This window comes from Argiope bruennichi, chromosome 2, assembly GCF_947563725.1.
Source record: "Argiope bruennichi chromosome 2, qqArgBrue1.1, whole genome shotgun sequence".
Lineage (NCBI taxonomy): Eukaryota > Metazoa > Arthropoda > Arachnida > Araneae > Araneidae > Argiope > Argiope bruennichi.
In genome coordinates, this window is record NC_079152.1 from 88101140 (window position 1) to 88123391 (window position 22252).

Here is a 22252-nt window from a genome sequence, read left to right on the forward strand (position 1 = left end):
TTCATCACATCATAGCTCTATTATAAACGTAAATGTAGTCCACCTATATAATAAATTTCGCGGTATTGTAATTTCAATTTTTTCCGTTTTGGTAACTACTCAGACGTTAAACAGAATCCTTTTTTTTAACTTTCTACAATAGAAGAAAATCATTGACCAGATAGTTTATGAAACAATGAAGACGGTTTCAACTTCAGGAGAACAATGTAATAATATTGTTGGAAGTTAGGCAAAAAAATAAGTAAAATAAATAAAATAAACTAAAACTATTATCAAAACTTAGCAAAAATTTACACGACTATTGATATTATTATAAAGATAATATTTAAAATTTTAAAACGATTGTAAAATCCATTTTTCAGCAATTATATTTTCATGAGTTATTGCGTAAAAACGTCAAAATTCAGCTTAATTTCTAATTAATTAAAATTCGAGTTAAAATTTTAAAAAATAAAGTCATACCGAGGTGCGCATTTCCATTCTCCAAGTTATATATGCTCCAAATTTGGTAGCTATAGGTCAAACGGTCTGGCCTAGAAAGAGCCATCGCACACAAACATATATTCATCGTTATTATTATTGAAATTTGTGCATGTTATATAGGCGGAAATATCTGCAACAAATTTTAAATTTCTGTATTAAATTTGGTGACCTTCCTTTTAGAAAAGTTATAAAAAGTTTATAAATAATGAAGATTTCTGTCTAGAAGTTGTATCAGATATTCTATCCTTCTTAATGACATAGCACTGTATCAATTCATAGGCAAAAGAGAAAAATAATTTACTTTCGTAGCCTTAACCTGTCATGCCCTCATTATCATGACTTATGAAATTTTAATTTTTAATGAAATATTTGTTATTCTAACCATAAGATAGTCAAAAATATCATAAATTACAAGTTATTATTTAATTTAATAACTAAAATCGTAATAAGCGTTTAAGACTTTTTTTCTGATCCGAATGATTTTTTGGTCTTAATTGCTACTATGACTTAACTAAGGATTATTTGAAAATTTTTTACAGAATCAGTGCCTTATGTTAACAATTGTATAATTCAATGCACGCATCCAGCATATAAAAGTGTTAAGGAAAATATTAGTTAAAATAATTACATGAATAGAAAAGCATCTTCAAATGCAATTGAAACATTTTCAAAAATCATAATAACATTAAAATACATTGCTATATATTCGAAAAATAAACCTAAATTCAGATTGTTTTTATAAAACAGTTACCAATATATTAGTTATTCTAATTACTGAAAGACGTTAACTTCGCAAGAATCCTGCTCGGCGCTTAAACTCATAAACAAGGTACTTAACAAGTTACAAACAAAATAAAAGTCAATTCTTCGATACCACGTAGTAACAATTTCAGATTTCTCCTCAATTATAATAAAATGTAAGTCAAATCGGCGCTAGCATTCGGAATATCTTTTCAGACTTTATTTGCCGGGGAAAACAGCATGTTTATTGCCAAATTCAAACGTAGGAGATATGCAAACAAGTGTGCCATTTCCTTTAGAATATTCGCTCCTAAGCTCGCATCTTCCACACGAGAGGAAATAAGTATCTTGGAATATTCAAGAGCAGAACGAATGGTTTTATTCAATAACTGTATCCCTGGAATGTTTCAAATAATAGTTCTTTAGATTTTTCCTTTAAATATTAAAGATTAGGCGCGGTCGGAAAAGCTAAAAATTCTCCCATTTTTACTCCCTCTAAATCTCATTTTAAAGAGAATGTATATAAAGAAGTACTTTTATTGACCGTTTTGAAGGTTTAAATCGAAATAGAATGCAATAGGTATACGAATAAGAAAAAAAATAAGGTTTTTGTGTTGAAGAAAGAATAGTAATCAATTTTCTACATTGTTTTGTAAGAATTTTCATATGGAATTGTTTGAAATATATTTAACATAAAACTCTCATATATATATAATCTGAACGCTTTTTATATCCTATAATATTTTATAAGCATTTTGTCAATTCACATGAAAAGTCTGTCGGTGACATAACCGCATGCAAAATATTACCTTCAATTCATATGAAACATGTCACAGTCAGATAACAAATTTCACTACACATGTTATTTAATCTGTATCCACATATTGTTGCATATTACCATGATGCCAATTCACTCCATCCATCTGAAGATGTCATTACATTCGGAAATTGAAAAAGTTCAACACATTTAAAAGTATCACGGAAGCTTGAATAGAGACCATCTCGATGTATTATAAAGAAGAATGTGTGTATGCATGTATGTGTGTATTGGCGTTTTATAAAACAGACTTTTTGATAGAGCTATCAAATTCAACACAAAAAAATCTTTGGAAGTTATAAATGTGCAATGTGGAAGAATTTCCTAATAAGAATCTTAACTGATTTTAACTAATTAAATTTTGACACTTTTTTACCGTAGCTCCAACAATATTACTAAATACAATATTATAATTTTTCTTCCTCATTTTCATCATTAAACTAAGACTTCAGTGTCTAACATTTACTAAACATTATATTTATAACAAGCATTAGAATGAAGTCATTAGAAAATCCAGATAGAAAGTAAAGGGAAAAAGTATGGAAAAGTATTCAAAACTTATATAACTTTGAAAGTACATTTTGTCTTAATCTATTTGAGTAAGAATTTGTAGACGTATATTTTGCACATTAAATTGCAGCTTCACAAGGCTTTAAATTCACAGAAATTAGATCCTAAAAAGCATAGGAAAGTCAGATAGATACCCAAGAATTCAGAAATTTAAATTCAAATGATTAAAAAGTCGTTATTTTAAGACCATTTTGGAATTCTTTTAAGATTTTTTCCCCATTTATTTCTTGTAATGTCATTTTATTTCTCCATGAGAATGGCATGTATTCATATGAAATTCTTGATAGGTGTTATAATCACCTGAAAAGTGTTAACCTTTAGAAACAATGCAAATATCAAAGACAGTTGAAAAATTTATCTAAAACTATTAAAAATAACATGAAACAACATTTTGCCTATAACTTCAGAATAACATTTACATGAAATACTGACAAAAAAAGTGAATTTATCTGCAATAAAAAATAAGTTTATTTTAGTTCAAAGCTTATATTTAGATTGGTATTTTAATCTTGATTGCTTCATTTTAAAAATTATAAAAATATCTAATATTCTTGATTTATTCAAATTATTATTTTTAAATTAAATAACAATACATATAAAAATTTACATATAAAAATTTGAAAAGGGATGCAATCATAGAAAAAGTACTTATTAGAAAAATACTAATAAATAGAAAAATGAACATTCAAATAATATTAATAAACATATAAAAATAATTCGAACTTCAAATCTGAAACATTATAGTATATTAGCGGTGTCTTAGGCTTGAATTGTCTATTTTTATTGTATTTTTAAAATTTGTCCTTACATAATAGCGGTAGCATATAGGAAAAATGTATTTAATATCATCTGAACATACGAGTGTATAAATTCATTCAATAAAACTAATATTGTTATAAAATAATGCATGAAAGTAGGCAGAAATTAAATTCGATGCCATTATGAAGCTTAGTTTTTCAATTTTTTAAACTATAAAAATGGATTTTCTCCAATGCTATTTTCCGAATTGACTTTTAAAGAAATTCACATTTTTGTAAATGAAAATAGGCAGAAATTAAATTCGATGCCATTATCAAGCTTAGTTTTTGAATTTTTTAAACTATAAAAATGGATTTTCTCCAATGCTATTTTCCGAATTGACTTTTAAAGAAATTCACATTTTTTAATTAAAAATTTACTTAAAATTTTGAAATATCCCTTTTTAGCGAACACTTAAAATCCAAGAAGTAATTACGCGCCATATCTCTCAACTCTCTCATTTTTTTTCAGCATGTATGTCGCATGACGCAATCTACAGACAATATTATCAAATTAAAAGAAACTGTAAAATTGCAAGCTTTTTTAAAGCATTTCCTGTATTCTTAATTTTTTTTAATTCAACTCAAGAAAGAGTAAAATATATGATAATATCAAAATGCTTGGAAAATCATAAGAAATACTTATACACCATATTAAAATGCATTAGTTCTTTGAAAAGAAATTGCAAATCATAGAATGAAAGAATTCATTGAACTGTCGTCTAGAGAAAAAAAACCCAAAGAATTCCAGTTTCTTATCCGAATCTATTAATAAAAAATATTTTCCCCACATGATTAAAGAGTAAAAGTCACTATTCTCTACACAGTAAATGCCCCTTTTTTCGTGAGGATAGAATCATATCTGGAGTAACTATTTAAATTTTGAATGACGAAAAAGAAATGAGTTTGGATGCTTGCCCGATTCCAGTTACTCAACAGTCTATTTAACTGCGAGTGATATTATTATTAGCTGATGAACTATTAATTTTGAGCGCAGTGAGATAATAAGTATGACATATCTGGATATATTTGGAGATAATATTTAAATTAAATTTATTTTTATTTTTTATTAGATGCGTATTAGTTGCTTTAAACGTTCTTAACATAATAATTCTTATAAGCTGAACACTATCTGTAAATTCCATGATGCAAGAAACGTTCAAAGTTCCATAACTACCGAATGAGGCACTTAATTATTTTTGGATAGTAGATTAAAGAGAGTTTTTCAAAATTTTCATTAGAATTTTAACTAAAAATGAATAAAAATATTAGTATTTTTTTTTAGCAATTTCATATCGTTTTTTTAAAAAGAAAAATATTTGTGCTCCTTTTTTAATTTCAAAACATTAGTTTTTCAGTGATTCCAATTTTATCACCGCAGAATTTTTTTCTAGTTTTAGAAAATTCAAAAAAAAAAAAAAAAAAAAAAACTTTAGTAAAAAAAAATTTACTTTAGTATTAAAAACTTTTTTAAAAATAATTTCAAGTGTATTTTATGGCAATATTTTTTATTGTGATTGTTAATATCTTTATTTAAATTCTCATTGAAACGATTTAAACATATTCTTTTTTGTGCGCACCATGTTATTGTTATAATTAAAACCTGATTTTAAAAATGTCTTAAAGACAGAATCATCTAGTCTGATACATTTTTGAAATAGAGATTCTAAACACCTTCTAATTTTTCTCAAAAGCATTTACAAATTTTTTTATTTTTTAATGTTAATATATAACTAAGACTTAATTTTAAAAACGACGTAAAGGCAGAATTATCAAGTCAAACATATACTCATGCTACAAATTTCGAAATAGAGATTTTAATCTCCTTCTAGCTTTTCTCATAAGCATTTACGAAATTTTTATTTTTTTATGTTAATCTATATTTTTATGAAATTTGGGAGGAACGTGAATTTATTAAAAACAATTGCATTTTAAGCTATTTGAATTACAATTCGGTGTTTTATGTGAGTATTTAGTACTTCATCTTTAATAAGTATGTCAAATTTTCCTCAGGAATTTTTTTAAATTTCATTTTATGAAATCACAGTCAAAACTTGCATTTTCATGATTTTTTAACTCTTTGTAAACAAAACTTCTACAAGTTCAATAACTGTATGTATAATCAAATAAAGTTATTTATTCTTTTGAATAAAGTTCGCCTTTCTTTCAATTAGAACTTTATATAACATTGTCGAAAACAATTGCATTTCCTGTACCCCCCCCACCCCATTACGTAATATTTCCCGACCCCGAATCCTCGCCATCGCGAGCAGCATATCGCCTCCTCCTGCCAACCCTATGCCTCCTTCCGATGCGGTCTTGACTCACGGCAACCGTATCGCCAGTCCCGCAGCATCCTCCGACAGAAGCGCAAGAGGGAGTGCGCAAACTTTTTTGCTCTCTCCCCCCATCAGCACACTAAAAGACGATCCTCAGATGAAGGGGAGAGCCGGGATACAGATGAAGATGCGCTAGGAGCGACGAAAAAAACCCCTCAGAGGTGAGACGCATCACACTGCTTTATTTTCCTTCTCTGTTTCTACCTCCCAAAACTTGCAAATTTTTTTTTCTCTTGTTCCATCCGATCCGCCGCGTGGTTCCAACAGCCACTGCGGTGGGGGTTATACAGGTAGTGTGGCGGAAGGGTTTTGGTCACTGTTGCAGGGACACTTTTCCCCGACCGCAAAGAATATTTTTTTAAGATTCACTTGGTATGTTCTAAGTGTCCCCACGGGCATGGGGGACGACGGGAAAATGTATGCCCCTATCACTGCGCACGGTGTGCTCTTACTGCGCTCTTGCAGCGTAAGGGGTATGCGGAGATTGACCAAAAACTCTATTTTCAAATTTATCCGAAATAGACCAATAAACCGACTGTGAAATGTGGTGTCATTAATACTGTATTAAAATATACAAAGTGAATTTTTTGGCATAGTTTGTATTTTAATACATGTTTGTATTGTTCGTGCAAGTGTGGAAGTCGGTCACACTACAGTTACATTGTGCCCTTGCATTTCAAATGTAGAGCATTTTATTAGTTTTTACAAGTTTTTTACGAGAGCCTTACAAGTTTTTCAAAATATCGATTACTTGCAAGTTAAAGATAAATTACTTTTAAGATCCCACGCATAGTTATTTTCTTTAATATTGTTTCTGAATTAGCATAACAAATCAACTTCATTATTCACATCATGCATTCCAAAATAAAGTTTGACGATGATCGATTCACTGTTATTATAGAGCTGCATTCTATTTAGAATTTGAATCTTATTTATACTTTAGAGAACAAAAAATATCTCAAGTCCAGAGCAACACAATTGCTTAAATACTCAAAATCTTCTCATTCAAGACTTCAAATACCTCCTGAAATTGGACTTTCTATTTATTTTGCATTAAAATGAAAAGCTTTCCATTTATTTTCATGAAAACCTATTAATATTGTTCTGAATTTGCCGATTTAAACTTCTATTATGTTCCTAATCATCCGTAAAGATATTAACGTGGTCAGATAATAACAATATTTCAATTACTTAGATATTTTCAACAAAAATTTCTTAAATTTTATCTAACGTTTCACATTCTATTTAATTCTTTGAAACCATATGTAAAGAACTAACCTATTAAACTATTTCCTTCTTAATGAAAAATTGATGAAATTTTCTTAATATTTCATTTTATTTCCTTTACGGAATATTTTTCTAAGTTCAAATAAATAATGCTTTTACAATATTTGCACAGTTAAAAGTGAAAAATACTATGATAGTCATCAATTTTATAAGTCGCATATTATAAAACAGAGACTAAATATGCGATATTAAAAAAGTATGCGTGTTTTAATGCTTAATGGTAATGACAGCCCTATATCCTTCCCTTTTTTTTATTGAAAATTGATTAAACTACTACTTCAAAACTTAATTGCCTATTTCCCACAAACGTGCACAAAGATTTCGATTCTTGATCAGAAATTAACTTTTGGTGTGAGGTGTGTGAGGGGGGGGGGGTATTTTCCCAACAAGAATTCGAAATCGATTTGATTGGCTGGATCAGTAGTTTAAAAGAATATTTGTGATTTTACTTTGATGAGAAATCTCCTCATCTTGATGATATCACTTTGATTTATCTTTATTTAAAACGGCATTCTTTATTAAAGTTATATTATCTGTATCAATATTAAGTAATTATTTCTTCCCTTTTGGTGATAAACCATATCTTTTTATTCCTTAATTATTCACTATTAATAGAAATATATTTGATTCGTACAAAAAATATCTAACTACGAGAATTTACCAATAAACTTACTGTTAATTATTTCTGTTATATATCGATCTTACGAAATATAAAATTGCATTTTCTGCTAATTCGATTCTTTTTTAAATTTTTTTAATGCTAGGAAAAAAGATTCACTTAAAAAAATTTAGCTAAGGAATTATTTATATGAATTTTAAAACTTTATATCTTTTATCTAATTTAATCATAGTTTCAAATTTAAAGATATTCATAAATAAGAAATGTATATTTTTAAATTTTAATAAAAAGTTCTGTCAGGTTAAAGTATTTAAGGTGATCTAAAATAAATATATTCTTTAGTGGTTTTTTTTTTTTCATTCGATTAATAAAATATAAACAAATCAACAATAAACTTTCAGCTTGGCCAAAAAAGATTTCAAAATTCTTGTATTCTTATTTTTGTAGTTTAATTTTAATTCAAATTTCTCTTCTTTATTTCTAAAATTACCAAATTGAAATATTTTATAATATTTATTTAAAAAGATATTGAAAAACTTTTTTTTCAAAATTAAAAAATGCAGTTTTAATCTTAATTTTAGATATCGAAATTTTGAAACTGTGGAAATGATGAATAAAATAAATATTAATATGATCCATTTTCAGAAACTTTAAAAGAAAGTGTGTAAATGCAATAATGGAAGTGATAAGCAAGCCACTTTTTATTTTAAAAAACATCAGTAATTTTGAGAAATATGGAATATGATAAAATGCTCCGGGGACAGTTTTTTTTTTAATTTCAACTAACTCTGTATAATTATGATTAAAATAGTAGTATGTTTTTTTCATGTATGTTTAATTCATTCGAAAACTGGGATAATTGTTGTCATTTATCCGCAGAATAGATATAAACATCTTTGAATTATGAACGGCGTGCGACAAAAACTACTTTTAAGATAAACAGCTTTTTTTGAAAGAAAAAAAAAATGCAATTGAGGGAAAAAAAATTCAACACTCGATAATTTTCTAAATATTGAGGTGATGAAAAAAATATATTGGGCTTCCAATATTTCTCGAAATTGTCATGCGAAAAACAAATAATATTCGCTTACATTTTATTATTATGAATTTAATAATATACTTTACTCTAAATATTGAATATGAAACGAAAAGAAATTATCGATCCGTTGTTCATAAAATGATAAAATCTTTGTTTCCTTTACATTCCTTACATCTTTGTTTCCTTTACAAGTAACGTACTTACAATAACTGTAATTATCACCACAGATTTATTTCTCATTAGTAATTATCCTTTTAATCCTTATTTTTATCTTTATTAAAAATAAATTCCTCCTTTTTGAAAAAATTCCGCACAACTCAATACTTATTGAAAAATAGATAATATTAAGAAACATATTATTAAATATGATATATCAAAAGCACTATTATCTTAGTATTCATAATTGTTATCTTAATACTTAATTTTTAATTTTCAATTATTAATCATATTATTATTAATCTAATCCATTATTAAAATTCCTCTCGGCAAGGATAGGTAGATTTCTTATCGTCTAATTTATTGTTTTCAAATACTTTTCAGTCCTTAGACAGAGACAATGAAATATGATATTTTGAAGCAACCATAGATAATGTTTTTATTTCTATCGTAACTTCTGCATTTATTGCAAAATACTAATTACACACAAAAATATTATATCACAATCACAATATTATAAATCAAATATTATAAAAATAATATACAAATATAGGATTGTTATAAAATTTTTATTATTGAAAAGTTTTGAAATTTTAAAGCAAATGCCAAAGATTGGTATCAGTTAGCAGCAACTAAAAGTTTATCACTATATTTTAAATGTATTTGAGGAAATTAATTATCTTTAGCAATGATTCATCTTTTAATTAAAGAGAGTACCTTTTTTTGATAGAAGGTACGAATCTAATGTTTGATTTTTTAATTAGAGGAGAAATGCTTGATTTCTATTAGAGGGAAAATTCGCGTGCCTCTCTTAATCATTGTTGTAATTCAATACTTATCTGTTGTGCTTTTGAATATTTCAATTATAACTATTGATTGAAGCAACATGGAATAACATATCATCAGTTTTTTTAACAAATATGCTTCAGCACGTGTTTTAATTCCATGTTATTAGTGGACTTTAGACTTAACCACATATCCTTGACGAATATAGTTAATAAACTAAAATTATATCTTTAATAACCTTTTGTGGCGATTAACCGATATTATGTAGTTAATATAAATACCAATATTTGGATAAAAGCTCTAATGGTTGTATTTTTTAAATTCTAAATAGCTAAACTAAAATCATCGTTTTGTGCAACTAATCATTCGACTCATAGACTACGAACTAAAAACAAATATATTTTAAAATTTACTTTATATATTTCAATCAAATTGACGCAATTTAAGAATAATATTGTTATTTTCTAATTGGCAAAGATAATTCATTTTATTGTAAGTCCAACAACAACATCTCGGATTCTCAAAACTGGCATGTGTCGTTAGTTTATAGTCTGTAGATACATAGGTAATCCATAGTACGTCAGACGACTGTTTTGTTAGTTAGCTAGGGTTAATGCAGTATAATTTCGGTAACATGGAGTCAGTAAAGGACCACGGAATTAACAAAAGTACCAAAATAGTAAATAATTCCTTTAAATTACAAAAACTATATTGAACAAAATAAGCAGATTTTAATTTTAATTACTTTATTTTAATGAATAGTGAAAAAGTAATTCTGCATTTGAGCAGCTACCTATTTTAGGCTTTAGCAACATAATTGACACCTGATTTAGCAGTGTAATTATCAGTTTCATGATAAACACACAGGCTACTCCCCCCAGTCTTATTAAAGACATTCAGATAACTTTGAATAATCAGACCGCCACGACAGCATTGGCGGGAAGTAAAGTTGAGTCGCAAAGGTCATCACCGGTCATGGTGAAACCCTTCCCATAGGAAGTACGTCCCGTCATCGTTTGGAGATAGCCGACCTCCATTATTTTTGTATCCATCAGGATGGCGAGAACTAACCACTATTTTCTCGCCATCACCTACTCATTTTTGAGGTGTTTTCTAGCTTCATTCCTCATTTCTGAGGTGTCCCTTAGTGGGATCAGTTTCGTAATAATTATTTTCTTTATACAGCAAAGTATGAACTAAACTTTTCCAATAATTATATTTAATTATATTTATATTACCCAAGAAATAAACACCCGACCAACTTCAAATAAATCCTTATTGGTCAATGCGATTCCATAATCAGTGATATTTCGCTTTTAGAAACATTGTCATGAAGAAAACTATTTGTTTAATTTTAAAAAGAAAAATAGCCATACAATAGAGTCGGGTACATGACGGCATATGGTGCCAAGTAGTATTAAAAAAAACTCTTAAGTTGCCAAATGCATTAACCGTCTTTCAATTTCTTATTATATCCATTATTCTGGTGAGTTTTAGAGGTTTCATTAGAATTTTTTTCCACCTAACAAGGAAGATCGCACACGATTCCCCTGTTTTACCGGAGAAATGAAAAAAATATACTCATATTCTCGCTTTTAAAGTTATCATAGAATACATTAAAAAAAACTAAAATAGCATAGGTTCTAAAACTTTTTAAGCAGAGTATTTTTGCATGATATTGCCATTTTAAATTCCCCCCCCCCCCTTACCTTTTAAAAATAAGTTTTATTCAATTTCTTAATCTTTAATCCAAATGCATTCAAACAGTTTCAAAGCATGGCAATAAAATAAATGTAGAAGTTTTAACTCATTCTTTTTTTCGAAATTGGCAATATAAATTATTGATTCTAAACACAGTCAAATTTATTCACCTTTTTGCTCTTAATTTCTAACAATTGTAGCTATCAAAAAACTTTAAGTATGAAAGGTATTCGTCGTAAGGATACGCTAATTCGCATAATTCGATTTATTTTTCTAGCTTCAATTTTAAGGAATTAAAATTTTAACACCCCCCCATCAACATTTCCAGCCCCTTTGAGCTAGATAATCGATTTTCAAACTCATTCATTCATAGAACATACCTCAAGTTGGTTAAAATCGAATAAAAATACTCTGGTAACTTTCTTAATAGGATAACATGTCCAAAGCATTATACGCGGAGTGTGTCCAGGGACCCTGGTCGGTGAAAATCTGTAGAAATTGTCCCGAAGTTACGTCATGAGAAACATTGCAATAGGTTGTCTTCCTTACCTATAAATATGAATGTATGTGTCTTTCTTTGAATAAGTGATCTTCGTAACCGATCATGTGACCAACAATTGCCAATATTAACACATACATACTTAGTAAAGTTTGGGTTTTTTTTTGAAATTTTAATGAATTAAATACTAAGCGATATTTTTGCTTTTCACCGTAATATCCTCTAAAAATATTACAGTTTGTTTTTTATGTCATTTAAAATTCAACAAATTATCTTTTCCGTAATGTCACTTTCTTGTCATTTTTTAAAATCAATTTTTGAAAAACATATTAAGCATATTTTACAAAATATTTTATTATTGAAGTGAAACTCAAATTGTTTTCATTGTTGCTTTTAATATTTCATCCTGTCTTTTTTACCATTCTTATTGATCATGATATGATGATTCCGCATATTTTTTGAATATTGAAGCTTTTCTACAAAAGGTATAATTTTTATAAAATTTTTGAAATTTTGCTACATTTAAAATTAATATTTAACTTCAAACTAATACATTGGTGAATTTTTTTAACTGTGTCCCTTTTATTTATGAAGTAATTAATATACAAAGATATAGACAAGAAATTAAGGAATAGAAAAATGTACGGTTTTTAAAATAGTATGATGAAGTTTAAAAATATTAGGCGCTGGGAATCATTAAGACCAAATTACAAAAAATATTTCATTGAAATTTTAATAGCCATTAAACATGGCTAGCCATCATGTTTTCTAAGTCGTCTAATCTTTAATAATAATAAAGATGAATGTGTGTGTGTGTGTTAACTCTGCATGTGAAACAGTTGGGTCTATAGTACCAAATTTGGCCCATATAAGCTTTGGGGAGAGGGAAATAAATGTATACCTCGAAGTGATTTTTTAAACTTTAATTATTCAAAAATGAAACGAATTTTTGACGTATTTTCTTTGGAAAAGTTCCGAAAATATTATTGCACAAAAATAAATTTCCCAATGTTTCCACATTAAAAATATTGTCTTTTTAACTATATTAATTTAATAGTCTTTGAAATTCTTCCTGGTTTTTGAAAATTACATTGTTTCCCTGAATTTCAAACTGTTTCATCGTTTCCTCCAATATTTAGTCGTCCGGATTTTTTCCATTGTTAAATGTTTTAAAGAAAATGTTTGTTTAATACCTGTGTAATTTACAAGACAAATAAAGGTAAAGAATATCGCGAAATTTAGAACTAAATGAACCACACGTTTGTGTTTTCAATAGAGCTATGATGTCATGTAACGGGCGTCCATTGGAAAGATTCATATATACAATGGACCGAACCTATGTAAGACTGATAAAATTAAATTAATGGTTAATAATTTGACGGAATCATTGACATGAAGTTGTATCTATATTGTTTAACTGAAATTGAATATAATCAGTATCCCCAAGAATGATCACCAAATGTAACTAGTAAATAACAAAAGGGAAATTGTTTGTGTTTTTCTGCCTGTGCTAATGGTTACGTTAACATCCTACAAGATACAGGCAAGTCCACGTATATTGCAGCTCAATGATGAAACTTATTTGAAGTCTGGCAATCTCCAGTTCCAAAGTTCTTAGAATCAGGTTGCTGAAGCTCTAAATGTTGTTTTATATTTGGCTTCACCTGAAAAATTTAATCTAATTTTTAGTTTAAAAAATGAATTTCTAAAAAGCAAAAATTAAGATTTAAAGCATTTTTTTTTCTTGACGCGGCTCTCAGCAATATTAGTGGAAGCACTAATTTACGCAAGATTTTTAAGCAAGATCGATATTTAAAAAAAAATCTTCGCAATTCCCGCCTGTTAGACAATTTATCGTAGCTTATTTTGTAGAATTACATCTTTTCAGAGCAAATAATGAAAGATGAATGAACTATTTTTATAAAATGTTTTATTCATTTTTACTTTTTCCAATATTTTAATACACATCCAAAACTCTCTTAGCGAGCACTTCGCATAACGAATAAAACAAAATGTGAAAAAAATGATTCGCTTATGGAGCGAAGTTTCACAGAAAGAACAGCGCGGTGACAACATAATGTCACTTTCTGGGTTGAGCTGTATCAATGTGTGTTGAAGGTTTGCTTGATGATGAACCCTTATACTTACATGAATGAAGTTTTTGAATAGCCTTATCTTAAGTTGAGCTTTAATCGACGAGATTGCGTCTCTGGTCAAGGCTATGATGTTAAAAGCGAGTAACAAGGACATAAACGGTAAGAAAAATTGAACTAAGAACCACTGAAGAACTTATGTAGAAGCATTGAGTGTCGCTGCTAAGAGCTGCGGAGGAGGTTTGGTCAATAAAAGCAGAAACAGTAACGCAACGCCGGCATCCTGGCGTAGGGATAGCACGTCTTCCCCGTGATCTGGAGCTCCCGTGTTTGAGTCCTGGCTCGGGCAGGGTTTCTCTTCATCTGTGTTCTATCTGTGAGGTGCGTGATTGTGCTTCTTATGAAAAGGGGTTGTGCAAGCGATTGTGACGCATGAAGTAGCTAAGTCGTACTCTCGGCCCTAGTTGGAACTACTGAAAAAGCAACAGACGCTCGCTCGGCTTAAATCGCTGACAGATAACTGTCAGCTGGCTTGTAAAGTACTGTAAGTCACTACAATAATAAAGCAACACCTTTCCAGTGAAATAAGCGAGATGCTGAAAGTATGGGAAATTATTGCATCTGTGTTGAGAAATGACACTATGCAAGGCTTTTCAAGAGGAAGCTATGCGCGCTATAAGTTATTTTACAACAGTGTTGTGTTCAGTTTTTATCAAATTTTAAGCATAGCTGAAGTCAAATGTCTTTTCACAACTTTCTTGTAAAAAATATGCATTATAAATAGTTAAAAACACAATTATAAGTATTTTTCTGAGAATAATGCGCCTTTTTTTCTATTTCACATGGATTCTTTTCGGAAAAGTTGTTTCGCTTAAACAAGTGTTTCGAATTATGAGTAAGATTCAGGTAAGACTTATATTCATTAAGCGAGATTCCATTCAGTAAGAAAAAAATGAAAATTATATTAATATTCATTTTCTGTTAAAATAATTTCCCTAAAGAATCATTACGTAAATTATTCAACCTCCATCTTAATTCCTATACCATCCACTGATATTCAGTTTCAGTTTTATCTTCTAGTAAACAAAATATACAATGAGAAAGTATTGTAATAGTTAAAATGTTCAATTTCGACATTTTGACGAATCTTCTGGTTTTAGACCTTCATGAGTCAGAAAAACATATTTTTGAAACTATGGCTGTCTGTTAGTCAACACGGTTGCTCAATAAAACGCTCTGTGCTAGGCGGAAGAAATTTGGCATATTGATTTGAGACTAAATGTGTAAATTTCTATCAAAATTTGAATGAAATCCATTCACAGTAAATTTGTCTATCTGTCCGAAGGCCAAAAGAACACTATTATTTTAAATGCATGCAAGTGAACACAATAACTGCAAAAGGCAAAGAGTTAAATAAATAAAATTTGTACACAGATTTACCATTTAAAGTGTAGTGTAGTATTAAATTTTGTACTAAATCTGTCAAATATTGATCGTCTATGAATATGTATTGGTCAATCTATACATTCATAGACATGTAATTCAGAAGCACAATGACAAAAATATGTAAAATTTGGTATTTGATCTCCAAAATTATAGGTCTATGTGGAATTTTGGACGAAATTGCCACACAAAAATGAATACAAAATATATACTGACTTTTATTTACTTTACAACAAAACCCAAAACGCTGATGAATATCTGAAACTTGCGCGCTCATGATTTTGCCCAAGATTCAAATTTTTATGCGAGCAGAAAAAGAATAACTTTATTAGGATAGATGTGAGAAAATTCCAAGGAGACAATTCTCATCGCTTTATTTATTAAATGCAAGTTAATTTTTTTTATATATTTTTCTCCTTTAAATTCAATTATAAATTTATAGAAAATATGATTATTTGTAATTTGATAATTGACTTTGAAACTACACTTCCTTAGATTAATTGAAAATTATGATTAGCAGATAAGTTCTTTATCGGTATTTATTTTTTTTCGACTTTTCGACGAAAACCGATACATCAGAAATATAACTAGCATTTCATCAAAACATTTAGAGAAATGTTACATCCAGTTATGCGCTGTGCATGATTATTTTAATCTGAATTATAGTGATATATGTAACCTTTATTATATGTAGCCCTGTATTTTGTGTAACCGTTTTAGCCTAAAAGACTTTTCATAATTTAATTCTGCTCATTCACATAAAAGAGAAATTATTTTCATTTAGAAACATTTTATTTATTAAAAAAGGATTTTTTTGGAGGGAAAGTTAGTTTTTAATTAATGATTAAAATTCTTTTCTGTTTTTTTCTGTAGAGCACCAACACACACACACACATTAAGCTTATATATATATATATATATATATATATATATATATATATATATATATATATATATATATATATATATATTCAATTTTTCTAGCTGACAAACAAAGTTTTGGAGCTTGACAGATTTTGAGATTAAAAAGCAGCTATGATGTCATAGTTCTACGTCAACCTTTTAAAAACGCACCTACTTTCAAAGAAGCATACGTAATAATAATGCAATACTGGTAAAATCAGGTAAAAAATTTATATGCGATTAAAAGATGATAATGAAAATTGCCATTTAGGCTTTATTTATTGCCTACGCGATTTCCAGCTTCAATATTCATTGCCTACACGATTTCGAGCTTGAAAACCCCCTAACCAAAACAACATCATGTTCTCACATGATAAAATAAATAAACAATTACATACATTAGAAAAATTCCAAAATAGATATAAATGATTTAGATTAGAACTACTCGAATTATTTTTAAAGAATTAAACAAAAGATTGTATTAAATAAAATTTTTACAATTTACAAGGAATCCTAAAATAAAAAATAATTTCTCATTCGCCAGATCTATAACTATACTATCAAGTAAAATATAAAATAAGAAAATGAAAAATTAATTCGACAAGTAAAAGAAATATTTTTAATGCACGTTTCTGGATGCATTTCAAATTTGAATTAATTATTTTCTAATTTGTCAGTTTCTTACAAAAATTGAGGAAAAAAAAACAACTAATAATGGTTTTCTCAAAACGTTCTTGCATATTTTGGAATAAATGCATTTGTGTAGTATTAACTGGATACCATTAGTGAATAATAGTTACAAAAGAGCCCACTGTTTATTATTGGCTGGGATGTGCTTAGTACAATTGTATCAGAAAACCGAATAATATTAAGCTGCAGAGTAGGTATAAGATCAAATATAAAATTTCATTAATTTAAATCGTTACGTTTTATAGTTATAGTGTCTATATGTATGAGAAAGTACAGATCGAAAGACGCTCTACTTTTTGACAAATTTGTTTTAACTAGGGATTGCAATACCGGACCAAAATTTCAATACCGGTATTCGGTATTTTTTAAATCTTAATACCGGGATACCGGTTTTAATACCGGTATTAGAAATGTTGGAAAAAGAAAGAAAACACAGGTGTTTCTTTTTTTATTTGCCAGTTTTGTTAGAGAGTGTAAATATCACAAAAATAATTTGTAACTTATAAATTATAACATTATATAATCACAAAAAAGTAAAGAAACATCTTATTTATTTAAATCACAAAAAAAGTGTAAATATCACTATTCAGTTTGTGGTACTATTACAAATTTTTGAAATGTTATCTTAAAAAAATAATACATCTATTGTACTGTCACTAAGCCTGGAACGTAATTTTGTGCAAAAATGACCAGCCGTCGAAGACGCTCTTTCGGCATCTATGCTAGTTGGTGGTACTGTTAGCAATGCGCGATATACTTTTTCCAAGTATTTACCTCTAAATGTCTCATCTTCAAATAAATCGATTTCTCGTCGGATGGTTTTGGATATAGCTGATTTCTGTATTGTATTTTGGTTCGTTGAATTTTTTTAATTTATCGCTAATTCTAATTTTTGTTCAAGAGCCAATTCCTTTTCACTATCGACAGTAGTGACATCAAAATCTTCGATAATTGAACCGAATTCTGAATGTGGATAGGTTTGTGGGGAAAAAATTTTAAGAAACTTTATTCTAACTTAATCAGATTTGAATTGGTTATTTTCTTTTCTTCTTTTCATTTTAATTTTTAAAATCATTATAATTATGTAAATACCATAAGACATTTTCTATTTCGGTATGCTTTTCTTCTGTGCGATTTTTCAATATAATATATAATTCTTCAGATACTAATGTGTGCTGTTCTTTCAGTGACTGCAACATGAAATTTATTGTTGCATTAGCTGTTAATAAATTAGAATCTCTCCAACATAATGCCTCTATAGTCAGTTTTATTGGAAGTAGAGCTGATATAGTTCTGTATATTAAGTCGAATTCACTATCTGAAAAATTAATTTACAGGTTTAAGTCGATTATTGCTTTTTGGATTGGATTTCTCAGTTTCAAAAATCGTTCCATCATCAGGAGTAGACTGTTCCAACATGTTTTAGAATCTAATATTAACATATATTCTGTTTTATTTTCAGTTAGTATATATTTTAGTAATATATCCTTTTTATAGGGGAACGTTTAAATATTTTAACAATTTTTCGAACTTTATAAATTATGGGAAGCATTTCTTGATAGGTTAATATTTCATCCTCATTAGCAATATCTTCTTCAACAATTACATAGTCATTATCTTCATTGTCAATATCACTCTCACTCTTACTCTTTTCAAAGTTGGAATCCGAAGTTTCTATATTTACAGTATTTAGATTCTTCTGTTCTTTATATTTTTTGGTATAATATATCTATTACTCCTAATTGAATTCCATGTGCATAGCACAACCGCTGATTTTCACCCATCAACTTTCCAACTTTTTTTATAATTGTTGCTCCATCAGTCGTTATGGATACAACATTTTCTTTCCGGTATAATCCATGTATCGCTCATTTAGATTTAAGCAATTAATTAAGCCATTAATTAGCTAATTAATTTCGCCCGTTAGGGAGACATAAAAACAAAAACGTGCACTATTTTGCTATGTTCCCGGTACCTGAACATACAGTGGAGACAATTTTAAAAATTTCTAGTAAATACCGAAAAACCGGTATTTAAACTTGTGAATACCGGTATTACAAAATTGTACAAATGGCTCAAAATACCGGTATTCGGTATCCCGGTATACCGGAATTGCAATCCCTAGTTTTAACCGAATAATATTAAGCTGCAGAGTAGGTATAAGATCAAATATAAAATTTCCTTAATTTAAATCGTCACGTTTTATAGTTATAGTGTCTATATGTATGAGAAAGTACAGATCGACAGACGCTCTACTTTTTGACAAATTTGTTTTAACCGAATAATATTAAGGCTGTACAGTAGGTATAAGATCAAATATAAAATTTCATTAATTTAAATCGTTACGTTTTATAGTTATAGTGTCTATATGTATGAGAAAGTACAGATCGACAGACACTCTACTTTTTGACAAATTTGTTTTAAAATTTGATAAGAATCTACTTTTTAGTAACTAGACCTGTGTACCAAATGTTATTTTTCGACCTCTCTTTATTTTGTATTATAGCTTATATTCGAACAGCAGGATAAATAAATTTCCTGAGAATGGATTTCATTTACATTTTGATAGAAAATTTAATAATTTTGAGTAGAAACCATACATCAAATTCCATCCGTCTAGCTCTACTTGTTTTTGGGCTATTGTATTCAGCTATTGTTTGGGCTATTGTATACAGACATAATGGTCAGACTGGTAGTAGGGTCTCAGCTTTGGAACCGGAGGGTTTCAGGTTCGTGACCCGATTCCACCGAAGAATCGTCGTGTAAGGGGATCTGTTGCACGTTAAATCCGTCATGACCAAACGTCCTCCCACTGGCATGGTGTTTTGTGGAGAGGGGGGTTCCAGTTCAGGTGTCATCCTCGTCAACTGACCACGGTTCAAAATTACGAGGTTCGTCTCAAAATGGCCCTCGTGTTGCTTTAAACGGGACGTTAATATAACTAAACTAAAAACACAGACAGATATATTCCCATTGTACTTTTAAAAAGTCTAAAAGTTGGAGATAGATTCATAAGAATCTTGTGTTCGAATTTTTTGGCTATTATAATACTTTTTTTTTTCGCAAATTCTTATACGTGAAAGTAAAAATAAATGCAGCTATCAAGAAGCTGAATAGCATGTCCACGATGTGTATGTATTTATCTATAAACGATAGCCCCTTGAGAATACATTAATGGCATTAGTTTCTAAAAGCGAAAAGCAAAGGAAAATACTTCGGCAAGTCTAGAAAGCACCAATTAATGTTCGTCTCACGTCTCAGAAGGGTTTTTTACTGGATTGTTAATGGTAACTTCGTTATGGATTGAAACCCATAAAACTGTCTCTGTGGATTTCGAGATATTTTGCGGCGGTCAGTTCCGCGATGGCTCCAAATCATTTTCTAGATTACGGCATGTCAATTGGTTTGGGGAAAATCTGGGATATTAATAGATTAACCGTCTTTGGCGACCAGTCTGTTCGCCAAGATTATTGATTTTTAGGCTCTTAAATCATAAATATAATTTTTTTTTTATTTCACCTTGTTATTTGATTCGATTGGAAATATAAATTTAATTTGATCAGTCTACTACAAATTATTGCGGCGCAAATTATAAAAGGTATATACTACAAAATAAAATCGAAAGTAGAAATCTTACATTGGAGAAAAAAAAGAATCTTACATTGAAGAAGAAAGTGAATATTTTTATTTTAGTTTCAGCCTTAGTAAATTCATAAGATTGAATGTTTTGGTGGAATGAGCTTGGATTTCAATATAATATAATGCGCATTGTTGAAAACTGTGTATTTAATCGAAAAATTATTAAAAATAAAGGCAAAATGTTCGGATATGAAGCTTTTATAATTAAAAAGGTAATTTGTTTGGGTTTGGAAGATGCTAGATGAATGTTTTGGAGGATATGACTGTTTTGGTGATGAATGTTTTGGATGATATGATGAATGAATGGATAATCGCTATGACTTGTCCCATAGATAAATCATAGCGATTATCCATTTGCCAACAGTTAAGCCTACTTTTCGAGCTATATTAGATTTTTTATTTGATGTTCTACTATCCTGATTCTTTTCACATCTTCTTTCTTCTGACTGAATAGAATTTTTGATGACATGACAAATCTTCTCATGAGCATTTCTAATAATATTTTTCATAAAGAATCGTTATGTTTACTAACCTGATCCACCTAGTAATCGGTGCAATCTAAAGCATCCTGTGATTGAAATAGCGTTGATGCTTGAATATTGAGGTAATTGAATTCTAACTTGAAAGGTTCATCGCAAAATAGCTCTTCTGTAGTTTCAAAATCTAATCTAATCTATCTAAATCAAATCATTTATAATCACCTTTAGCTATTAGCAGTTCACATTTAGCTCTAATTGGTGCATCTTCAAATGATTTAATTCCGAAATACTAGCGATATACAAGTCGTTACGCAAGTTTTAATTGGTTCTATATTTGTATATATTAAAGAAAAGAGAAAACATATATTTTTTTCATCTAGTAATAATTTTATTTAATTTTTAATAACCGCAAAATGCTCTGGTATCTTCAATTTAATTAAGAACATTTAATTAATTATAACTCTGAAGTTTTAAGATAAACGACATTTTTAATTTCACCATGTGATGCATATAGGCAAAGATTGCTTTAGAGTTTTCCCTCTTAAATTTGCAACGAATAAACGGCCGTGGGGGAAAAGCAAACTTCTAAGATGATACTGGCAAGTATAGTATAAGAAATTGTCACATCACCTGAGATAAGAGGAACAAAGAGAATATGAATACTTTCTGTACAGTATTATCTATAAGTATAATTGAAAGAATAGTAATAGGTATAAGCTTATTTAAGCTTAGATATTGCATTTCATTTTTTCTCTGGATATAAACTCCTGTATTCTAAGATGGCCGAATCGACTTTTAGATTTAATATATGCGTTTACATTTCTAATGGTTTCAAGGAATTCAAAAATTATGCAGAATAGGAAATTCTATTAAATTTATATTTAGTATAATTTCTTTATGGCTCTTTAAGGATTAAGTCTGAGACTGTGCTTCACAATGACTTTTTTAAGGATACACAAAAATGAAATGGATTAGAAATTAAAAATATACATGCTTTTTGGCGTTAACTAAAAGTCTTGACTGAGCTCACATTTTACTAAGTTCTCAGAAAGAGTAACATTAAATGTTTGATGATAAGATACTTTTTGGACTAGTTATTTATTGCCGAAGTCCTGAGATTGTCATGCATGTGTTTAAATTTCTCAATGGGGCGTGATCCTTTAAATGAGAC

The 22252-nt window shown here is 28.9% G+C and overlaps 1 protein-coding gene across 1 annotated transcript in view; it reads left to right on the forward strand.

Annotated features, from left to right (window-relative positions):
• Positions 1-5771: 5771 nt before the first annotated feature.
• The window catches only part of LOC129958195 (voltage-gated potassium channel subunit beta-2-like), a 136531-nt gene continuing 120050 nt past the window's right edge, over positions 5772-22252 (forward strand). The window contains exon 1 of the mRNA XM_056070470.1: positions 5772-5908. The gene's annotated coding sequence lies outside the window, so the exon portion shown is untranslated. The remainder of the gene's footprint in view (positions 5909-22252) is intronic.